Here is an 11,462-nt window from a genome sequence, read left to right as displayed (position 1 = left end):
TTAAACCTTCAAATTCAAGGATTACTTTTGTTCCACCAGGACTGTAATGTGTAGAGTCCCAATAATATTACATGATGTATCCTTGACTAAGCTACTAGCTACTAAATTCAAAAGGCATGTTTTTGCATATATGACAAAATCCCACGTTTTTGCCTGTCTCTTTCACACACATTAATGTGCTTTCACAGCAATAAAGATGTAGGAGGATTATACAATGTTTATGTTTGTATTCGTACATTGTAAAAAAATAAATAATAGAAGACGCTTGTGGTCATGTCAAATAGCTCAATTTACCCGTTTCCGCTATCACTAATTGGTGGCATGATCCACTAAAGGCGTCCACATGCTTCCCAGCCGAAACAGTTTGGAAGAGTTTGTGTAAATATTATGGTGACATTTTGTGACGTTTATGTTCGGGTTTTTTCAGCTTTTCAGGCAGACAAATATTTTTTCTGAAATCAAGCCGAAGTCGGTAACAGAAGTCGATAGCCAATGTCTACGCCTCTTCATCGGTCATTGGTCAACAGTAGGAATTCTTCAATAAATTCTTTGTTGTCATTCAACGAGAGACAACTAATTTGCATGCACATTTTTTCATTGAGAAATACTGCCCATCTTTAATCTTTTTTTTTTATTGGCCAGTCTGAGATATGGCTTTTTCTTTGCAACTCTGCCTAGAAGGTCAGCATCCCGGAGTCCCTTCTTCACTGTTGACGTTGAGACTGGTGTTTTGCGGGTACTATTTAATGAAGCTGCCAGTTGAGGACCTGTGAGGCGTCTGTTTCTCAAACTAGACACTCTAATGCATTTGTCCTCTTGCTCAGTTGTGCACCGGGGCCTCCCACTCCTCTTTCTATTCTGGTTGGAGTCTGTTTGTGCTGTTCTGTGAAGGATGTAGTACACAGCATTGTACGAGATCTTCAGTTTCTTGGCAATTTCTCAGAACAAGAATAGACTGACGAGTTTCAGAAGAAAGTGATTTGTTTCTGGCCATTTTGAGCCTGTAATCGAACCCACAATTGCTGATGCTCCAGATACTCAACTCGTCTCAAGAAGGCCAGTTTTATTGCTTTTTTAATCAACACAACAATTTTCAGCTGTGCTAACATAATTGCAAAAGGGTTTTCTAATGATCAATTAGCCTTTTAAAATGATAAACTTGGATTAGAGGACACAACGTGCCATTGGAACACAAGACTGATGGTTGCTGATAATGGGCCTCTGTACGCCTATGTAGATACTCCATTACAAATCAGTCGTTTCCAGCTAATAGCCATTAACAATGTCTACACTCTGATCAATTTGATGTTATTTTAATGGACATTTCTAAGTGACCCCAAACTTTTGAACGGTAGTGTACATATACACATACATACAGTGGGGAAAAAAGTATTTAGTCAGCCACCAATTGTGCAAGTTCTCCCACTTAAAAAGATGAGAGAGGCCTGTAATTTTCATCATAGGTACACGTCAACTTTGACAGACAAAATGAGGAAAAGAAATCCAGAAAATCCCATTGTAGTATTTATAATGAATTTATTTGCAAATTATGGTAGAAAATAAGTATTTGGTCAATCACAAAGGTTTGTGGACAGGTGTCTTTTATACTGATAACAAGATCAAATAGGTGCCATTAATACAGGTAACGAGTGGAGGACAGAGGAGCCTCTTAAAGAAGAAGTTACAGGTCTGTGAGAGCCAGAAATCTTGCTTGTTTGTAGGTGACCAAATACTTATTTTCCACCATAATTTGCAAATAAATTCATAAAAAATCCTACAATGTGATTTTCTGGAGAAAAAAAATCTCAATTTGTCTGTCATAGTTGACGTGTACCTATGATGAAAATTACAGGCCTCTCTCATCGTTTTAAGTGGGAGAACTTGCACAATTGGTGGCTGACTAAATACTTTTTTCCCCACTGTACATATAAATACATATGCATACATATATACATACATATCCTTTTTAAAATATATTTCCCTTTATTACTTTCAAACCCCTTCCCTAATTGTAGTAAACTAGTGAACGACAACGCTTACTTCCATCTTATAGATACTATATACATTTTATGGACACAGTCAATTTTACAATAATTCTATTTTGTTTGTTTTTACTCCTGAACTTAGTCTACCCTCAACCTCTCCGATCATTTTCATGATGTCCATCCGGTTTACTTCTATATGCCATATCTTTCTAACTGTGCTCTTTCACAAAATCTCTCAACCTATAACCTTTATACTTATTATGTACATAGTATGCTTTACATTAGTTATCTTGTTGTTATTAGTTGTTGTTAGTTTTTATTAGTCCCATCCTTCAGCTCCATTCAACACCTCCCATATATCTCTTAACACCATCCATATTGGATTTCTATTTGCCATATATTTTTCAACTGTACTGTGATGTTTCACAAAAGTTCTGAACCCTTGTATTCTCATTGTTTCTACAGATTGTAAATTGAAAATAACATTTTTGCTAAAAGTATTATTATATAATTGATTGATTGACTATGACTTTTCAGATCACCTAGTAGTGCTATCTGCAGGGTTAGCTCCAGGTAAATACTGTAATCCTTCAGCCATTCCTGGACCTGTGACCAAAAACAAGCTACAAATGGACAGTACCAAAACAAATGATCTAATGATTCTGTCTCTTCGCAGCAAAATCTGCAGAGGTGGGAAGATTGTATCCCCCATAATAATATAATTATATTGGTAGCAAGAATTTGTACAATAATTTAAATTGAAAAATTCTAAGTTTTGAATCCGGCGTCGTTTTGCGTACCAGTTCATAAACACTATGCTATGGAATTGGTACGTCAAATATCTCTTCCCAACTATTTTGCAATCTATATGGGACAGCTGTCAATCCTTTGGTCCTTAAATGAAACTGGTATACATTTTTATTAATCACTATTTTCTTTAACCAATTCTGTTCTTTAATGCAGTGCCGACAGACAAGTTCCTTACTTTTTCCCCCTTCCACTTTCCTCTTCCATTTTTGCGGTAATGCTGCAATTATTTTGTTGTAATTTTGGGTAGAGCAGACATTTCCATATGTTTTTGTTAGCTGCATGTGCGACATAACTCCACCAGTCCTACCTATGATATCATTTACGAAGATTATACCTTTTTTAAACATTTTGTCAAAAAATTATGTTTTTTAAATAAATTAGTATATTTGAGTTTAACCACAATATTTGTTGCATTATTTGTTCTGTCATTTCTGGAGGATGAAATTGAAAATGCAACCAACTTTCTATGGCTTGTTTTAGAAATAGTGATATTTGGAAGATGATTTCCTTTTCAAATAACTGAAAGTGAGAGGTTGTAATCTGAATAAAGGGAAAAAGGCCATTCTTGAACATGGGGTGAGACAATTTTTCTAATTTGCTAGAGAACCAGTTCGGATTTAAGTATAACTTTTGTATGACTGAAGCTTTTAGTGATAGGTCTAATGCTTTAATATTTAATCATTTCTGTCCTCCAAATTCATATTCATATTCATGTTCCATATAATTAAAGAAACTGTTCGCTAGGCGTACGCAAAACCATAAGCAAATAGGTAAACTGGGATAATACTAAAGAGTTAATCGGGGTAATTTTTCCACAAATAGACAGGTATTTACCTTTGCATGGTAGCATAATCTTATCTATTTTTGCTAGCTTTCTATAAAAAGTTATTGGAGTGAGATAATTTATTTCATTTGGGATATGTATTCTGAGACATGGTATATAGAAGCAAACCAGATGGACATTTTTTTTTTCACCTTTATTTAACCAGGTAAGCCAGTTGAGAACAAGTTCTCATTTACAATTGCGACCTGGCCAAGATAAAGCAAAGTAGTGTGATAAAGACAACAACAACACAGAGTTACATATGGAATAAACAAAAACAAAACATACAGTCAATAACACAATAGAAAATCTATATACAGTGTGTGCAAATGTAGTAAGTTATGGAGGTAAGGCAATAAATAGGCCATAGTGCAAAATAATTACAATTTAGTATTAACACTGGAGTGATATATGTGCAGAAGATGATGTGCAAATAGAGATACTGGGGTGCAAATGTTGCTATGGTGACCAATGATCTAAGTTAAGCGGGGTTGGAAAGTAATAAAGGGAAATATATTTTAAAAAAGGAAATGTATATGTATGTGTATATATGTATGTATATATGTATGTATGTGTATATATAAACCTTGCTGTCTGTTTCTCTGACATTTGCAACATTGTTTCATTATTCAAATTTGATCTCCAGCTGTCACATAGTAATGAACGTGTCGGGAGACGGGACGAGACAGAGAGGCAGGCAACGTTTCTCAACCAGTCAAAATCATGAATCAGCTGGCATCATTTTTATGGATATATACAAAGAAATGTCAATTGAAAAAAGGTCAAACAAAACGAAGTGCAGCTAGTTTGCAGTCTTTCCAGCTTCAGTTGAAAGTGACTGTGTTAGCGGTGTTGTTGGCTAGCTCCTCTGAACAACAGTGTCCTGACGAGAGAGCACATTTTCTATGCCAGGCAAAATCGCGCCTCATTAGCTCATTGTTATGGAGGCATCCAAATAAATGTCACCAGAAAACAGCTTAAACAAATGCAAATGTTTCTACTGTTGTTATTCTGGCTGCACTGTTTGACATGACTGAACGTTAGCTGTAGTTGGCTAGCTAGCAAGCAAGGGATAAGAACGTTGCCAGCCAGTATGGCAATGGAACATTTAGAACGAATGACTGGGTCGCATCCATAGATACAGAACAAAAAGACTGAACCCCTGGGTCGCGTCTCTGGCAACCGAACCGATAGAATGAACAACCAGCCGGCTTGGGTAGCAACCCTAGATTTGTGTCGGGACTATATCTTGTGGAAGGATGAAATAGTATGAATAAATTCATCTAAATAAAGTTTTTAATGAAAATATGTCAATCATTATTAGAATATGTTGGTAACCCGTTGTATAAATGTGATAATGCCCTCGAAGCCGGTGTTTGGTGGATAGAGTATATTGGCACGGTGTGCCTCAGGCCTAAAAACATCCGTGCCAATATATCCTCCAAACACAGGCTTCTCTGGCGTTATCACTTAATTAGGCCATGGCAGTGTGTATGTCTGCAAGACTGAAGAAGGACGTAGCTCTTTATTGAATGTATTCTTAATCTTCATTTTCAAGCTGTTGGCTGCACTTCCCTTCTCAACACACAAACACATTAGATGTAATTCTAAATTTCAAAGAGAAAAAAAAATAATGTGGTATTCGAACCCTTGCCACAATGTGCAACAATTATGAGGAACTAAAAACTCTACACTGTGAGCTATATGACCATTCAGTCAAATGCATGTGATCTAGTTGCTTTGATTATAATAACGTGCCGTTGGACTTCTCTTAAGAATGCATTCATGAACAAGTGTTGGATCACGTTCAACTACGTCAACGATTTTAATTGGGATGGTATTGCTGAAGTTCAGCATTACAGCGTGATTGGTATTTAAAGGCAATGTACCAGCGTTAGCATGAGACTGCATTCAGGGTAAATGCTGCATATATTGTCTCAATCGTAATTTACCCTTACATTGCTATCGCACAATCTGTAACACTTCAGCTATACAGATTGAATAGAGCCCTAAATCTGCCAGGTTATCTGATGGGAACAGCTAACAAAGCGTTTGATCACGTGCAACTACGTTGACTATTGTAATTGACTGATGCACATTTTGAGACGGAGGTCCAGGTTAAACTTGAACTTTTTCTAATGTTCGCAAGTATGGCCCCATTATGTTTACGTATGACTGTAATGGCCTCCAAAACAAATATGAAGTTGTCAGCCGGTGAAAACAAGCTGAGTGTAAAGTCTATCTTTAATGTCAGAAATGCCTGGTGCATTGTGATTGCTTTCGAAGTTATTGACCCAGACAAAAGTTAATTACTCCCCGATGTGCTATTGTCAAGCATGACAGATTGCATGGCTATTTACATCCATATTTGCAGGCCATATCGCTAAAGAGTGATTGAATGCATGGAAGTCTAATGCCAAGAGGGATTTAGGGGGGTGGGCCTTTATTATTATTATTATTATTATTATTATTATTATTATTATTATTAGTAGTAGTAGTAGTATTATAATATATTTCAAGTTTGAAAAGCAACTAGCAATGTTTAATAAGAGACCCCAGAGTCCCAAAGAGATATATAATATAAATCAAATAGTTATATCCACAGAGCAAATCCATTTGTGCAGCTCTATACTGTACAGTCGTGGTCAAAAGTTTGAGAATGACACATGTATTGGTCTTCACAAAGTTCGCTGCTTCAGTGTTATGAGATATTTTTGTCGGATGTTAATATGGTATACTGAAGAATAATTACAAGCATTCCATAAGTGTCAAAGGCTTTTATTGACAATTACATTAAGTTTATGCAAAGAGTCAATATTTGCAGTGTTGACCCTTCTTTTTCAAGACCTCTGCAATCCGCCCTGGCATGCTGTTGTAGTATATTAAAATTATGTCTTTGTTAAAGGTTTTTCATGAAGAAATGGAAGGTTGATTATTGTTATCCAGAGGGAAGGTTTTAGCGTGACGTCACATATGACAAACAGGAAGTGGGTGGTAAGATACGGGGATTGAACAGTAGAGGGAGCTATTCAACTCTTGGAAGGCTATATAAAGGGGGGAGCGGTGACGAAGAGTTAGAATGCAGCAAGATTTATTTGGGGTCTGATTCTCCGGATATTGTGTCCGTACTTACGCTGGAACCTCGTGGTTTGAATAAAGGCCTTTGAACACGATCCACCTAAGCAGACTTCTTGATTGACGACAACACCTTCCAATAACCATACACTACATTTTGGAGGCTCCGCTGAGATATTGATTGCATCGTTATTGGTCCCTTTCCTGGATTCGCGAGTTGACTACGGTTCAAGCCGGCTAAAGGTGAGATTATTCACAAACTTTGGACACTAGTCATTTCGTTGATGGGGGAGAGGGCTTTGACGGTGTACGGTTAAAAGGACTTGGGTCGTTATTGAGGTATGGTGTTGTTGTTGATTCGGAGTCTGATAACAAATATTCTAAATTGGGTTGATGGGTAAATGGGGAATAATAGCATGTTTAGGACAATGGATTGGTAGAGAATAAAGGTTGGAAGACGTCTGCATAATTAGGGCACCGGGGAATCTGGAAAAGCCCTCGAATCGAGGCGATTCATAGGAATGGGCCATAAAATCCTTGCAACGCGTTATGTGGTGTATGGTTAATTCAGGGAATTATTAAACTGGATGGATTATATGTATGTTATATACTCATCGTATGGTTGACGAACTATAATGCTTGGGGTAACCTCTCTATGATTATCCAGAACTTACGGCAACACAAAGTTAGAAGGAGATATTATTGATAATCATGGAAAATGATTGGGCCACGGTGCGGGGTGTTCATTTGTATAGCTAGTAGGCTACACTTAGCTGGAGGTTGGTGTTAAGGCTGGATTGTTTCAGGCCACGTGGTGCCTCGTTGCTAAGGCTTGATTGTATGGTTCGGGTCACGTGGTACATCGTGGTGAAATGCTAAATGCTAAGGCTTGAGGCTAAAGGCTAATTTTTTGTAAGGCTACATCATGGTGGCTGAGGTGGAGGCTAGTGTTAATTGTGTTTTGTGTCACGATGTACTGTAGGCTAAGCTAGCTGCTAAGGTTGAATGCTAATTGTGTTGCGTGCTACATGCTAATGGATATCCTTAGAGATTCCATTGCGATGGATTAAAGTCTCTTAAATTTGTCACTGTCTGTAAGTCAGGTTGTATGTTTTGTGAGCGCTGTTAAATGTTGTTGGACTATAAGGGGGAAATGGAAAGTTACAGCTGGCTGTTATTCTTTCTGTTTGGGGAGAGAGAAGAGAGAATCTTTCTTCCACGGTGAAAAGTATTTTTGAATGGTTGTGCGCATGCGTTTAATTTTGCGACACTACACTACAGAAAGGGGGAGTTTATGACACGAGATTAGGACACGTTTTGGTTTACGGCACTGAATCTGCGACATGCGGTCGTGCTGAGGCGACGGAACAAAATGGTGGCCAGTACGGTCATATGATTGTTTCAGGGTTCTTTTCAGGGGTAATGACTACCGGAAAAGGTGAACACGACTCTTTTAAAATTATTCAAGTAACTGTTATGTGAACGTTAAACTATTTGTTGAGATGTAGTACATTTATAAATTAAATATATGATGACGAAGTATAATGCATTGATTTGAATGACGGGTTAAAATAAAATTAAAAGGTTTTGAGCGATTTATTTATTCTTGGGGTCCGGTTTAAAATGTGTTGATTTATTTCTTTCTAGGTTCCGTTTGGTAGCAAATATGAGTGGGGAATACCTTGGTTAAGTGTAAAATTTAAATGCTTGGCTGTATCGTTTTCTTCCCTTGTTATATGAGGCTGTAGAACGGAGCGAAGGAGAGAGAGGGGGGCTAACGTGCGCGGCGTTGCGTGGCGTGACGTGACAAGGTGTGACGCAAACAGAGGATCATCCAAAATCAGGCTAGTACTTTTTTGTCTACAAAATCTCTCAACAGGATGTTGGATGCAATGATACTCTCTTACACGCTTGGCAACAGACTGATCAGGGAATAAAAGTTGCAGTTTTGGGTCTCGGTGCATTACTGGGCCTGACTGGGGGATTCGGTTGGAAAGCAGGTACTGACATTATTCTGTGATATTGCAATATTTGGCTTCATATTAAACAATGGTTTATATTGGTGTGGTATTGTTGTAGATTGGAAGTCTTTTTATTCTGTGATATTAAAATACTTGGGTGCATGTTGTTTTATTCGGTGATAGTAAAATACTTCTGGGTGCATATTAAACAATGGGATTTATTGGGGTGATGGTGTTGTAGATTAGAATTCCATGTTTGGATTGCTGTGGACGTTGACTACTGGTATTCACTTTCCGGAGGGGTTAAGGTAAGTGGGTCCTAAATTGGTAAAATAGGTGTAGAAATAAATATTGGTCTTAATTATTTATAATTATTCATAGTTGTTAATTAAAATTTTAATTGAATAATTTAATGGATTTTTTGGGGGGGGTTATTTTTAATAAAAATTTTAATATTCATATTTAAATTTTTAATTATTCATATTTTATTCATATTTTAATTGTTTTTAATTATTCATATTTTATTCATATTTTAAATTTTTTTTAATTATTCATATTTTTCAAAAAAAATTTGATATTCAGATTTAGAAAAAAAAATAAAAAAAATAATAGTCATATTTTTTTTTTTTTTTTTTTTTTTTTAATTTTTCGTTTTAGTTGGTGATTTAGAAAAAAAAAAAAAAAAATTTGTTTGTTTTCTCTCTGGTTGTTTAGGTTATATTAATAATTAAAGGGGGGGAAGCCATAGGCTAAAATAAATAGTTCACAATAAAGGAAGATAAGAGAGGACTTACAATGGGGAGAAAGGATAGCAAGGCTATGAAAGTTATTACACCAGTTAATATAGTCGAACATAGTAATCCTTTGGTTAAGGGTATTGCGAGATTATCCGGCAAATGGAACAAACGTTGGCCTGACATTGAACAACCCTGGCCAGAGGAAGGGACTCTTAATCCGGATGTTATCAACATCATGAAAGTACTTCTGTCAATTTACAAGGCAGATCAGAAGAAGGGAAAACAAAAGGAACGACGTAAAGAGAAGAGACAAAGGGAGCTGGGTGTTCTTAAATTGTTTGAAGACGAAGGACAGAAACTGATGAAAGATACCAAAGACAAGGGAAGCAAAGGTATGGAGAAGAAGCTAAAGGAAGAGACGTCGACAGAGAAACTGAGGGTAGAGGTCGGTATACCTTTCTCACATACGGATTCGGCGAGAAGACCCCCACCGTATGAGAAGGAAGTTGAGCTTAGGGATGCTTATCCTCAGCTTCCAGTAATCCTCCAACAGGGGGATTATTACATCAGAGATGAGGATGAACAAATTATAGAGAGAGGACAAGCAGAAACGACCGTAAAAATGCATCCAAGCGCCAAAGGTGGAAAGAAAACGAGAGGTCTGAAAACTAAGGGTGGTATGAGGTTAAGTAGGATGGAATTGGAGGAGGACGATGATGATCAGAGTGATTTAGAGGGGATCATGGGTGGATATGATCCGGTCATCAAACGGAGGTTGGCCAGAACGGAAAGAAGGGGTAAGGAAGGTTTGAAGAAGAAGGATACAAGGTATTCTGAGGAAGGTTTGAAGAAGAAGGATACGAGATATTCTGAGAAAGGTTTGAAGAAGGATCTAAGATATTACAGTGCTGAGGAAGATTCGAAGAAGAAGGATACAATATCTTCGAGTGCTGAGGGAAGCAAAGATGAAGACAGCGATAAAGAGGAGGCTGACGGTGCTGCGTATTCGAAAGGAGGTTGTCCTGCAAAGACTGTTGCAGAAGAAATAGACGGAGAAATAGACCAATGCTTATCAGAACTGAAGAGTGCAAGGACTGCAGGAGAAGTAAGAGAGGTACAGGAACAACTTCAGTCGCTGACCATACGGAAGGAGAGACAGCTGAGAAGAGAATCTGAAAAAGATGAGACAAAATATGCATTGAGGTCAAGGAAAGATACCCCGAGCAAAATGGTACCAGTTATCATTCGAGGTCAAAACTTTGAATATAAGCCGTTGCAAAATACCGATATGTCAAACATACCTGAGAAGTTGCCTATTCTTCAGAATGGGGCCTATCCTTGGATTTCGAAATTGGAAGAAATTACGGTGGGAACACAGTCTGCCATAGGAGACGTTAAGAGACTGTTGGCTAATCTCATTGGGATTCCAGATATGGAAGAAGTCTTCCAGAGGGCTGGACTCATGAGATATGTTGGGACGGCAGTGAACGATCCTGAATTGTTGGCTGCAAGTAGGAATCGTCTGTGGAGAGCATTGAAAGATACATTTCCAACGAATGTGCATCCTGATAATATTCTGATTGATCCACTAGGACAACAAGAAAATCCGAGAGCTTATGTGTCAAGAGTTCATCAAGTGTGGAGAAATATTACTGGAAATGATCCAGATGTGAGTCAAATTGAGCAGTCAATTTTGAGAGCTAAACTGCAAATGGGACTGCCCTCCCCAGTAAGAAACAAACTGGCAGAAGTGGTTGGACTGGGAAGCATGACAAAAGGTGTCTATACAGATCACATAGCTCATCAAGTGGATCTGTACAGGAAGAAGGAACTCAATCAGAAAGAGCAGGACGAAGAAACTCTTCGGAAACTTAATCTGATACAACTGGGAGAGAATAAAAAGGATAAGAAACAAGCTTTGGTTATGCAGAGTCCGTGTGTACCGAACCAACAAGCACTGCCACAACTTCAACCAGAACAGTTCCAACCGCAATTGTACCAGCCACCAATGGCGGCACCAGTTAATTCATACCCACAGCCAATTTCTGGGCAGACACAGAATTGGAGAGGA

This window comes from Coregonus lavaretus (genome assembly GCF_964263955.1).
Source record: "Coregonus lavaretus genome assembly, chromosome: 21".
Lineage (NCBI taxonomy): Eukaryota > Metazoa > Chordata > Actinopteri > Salmoniformes > Salmonidae > Coregonus > Coregonus lavaretus.
Note: the sequence above shows the minus strand (reverse complement) of the source record.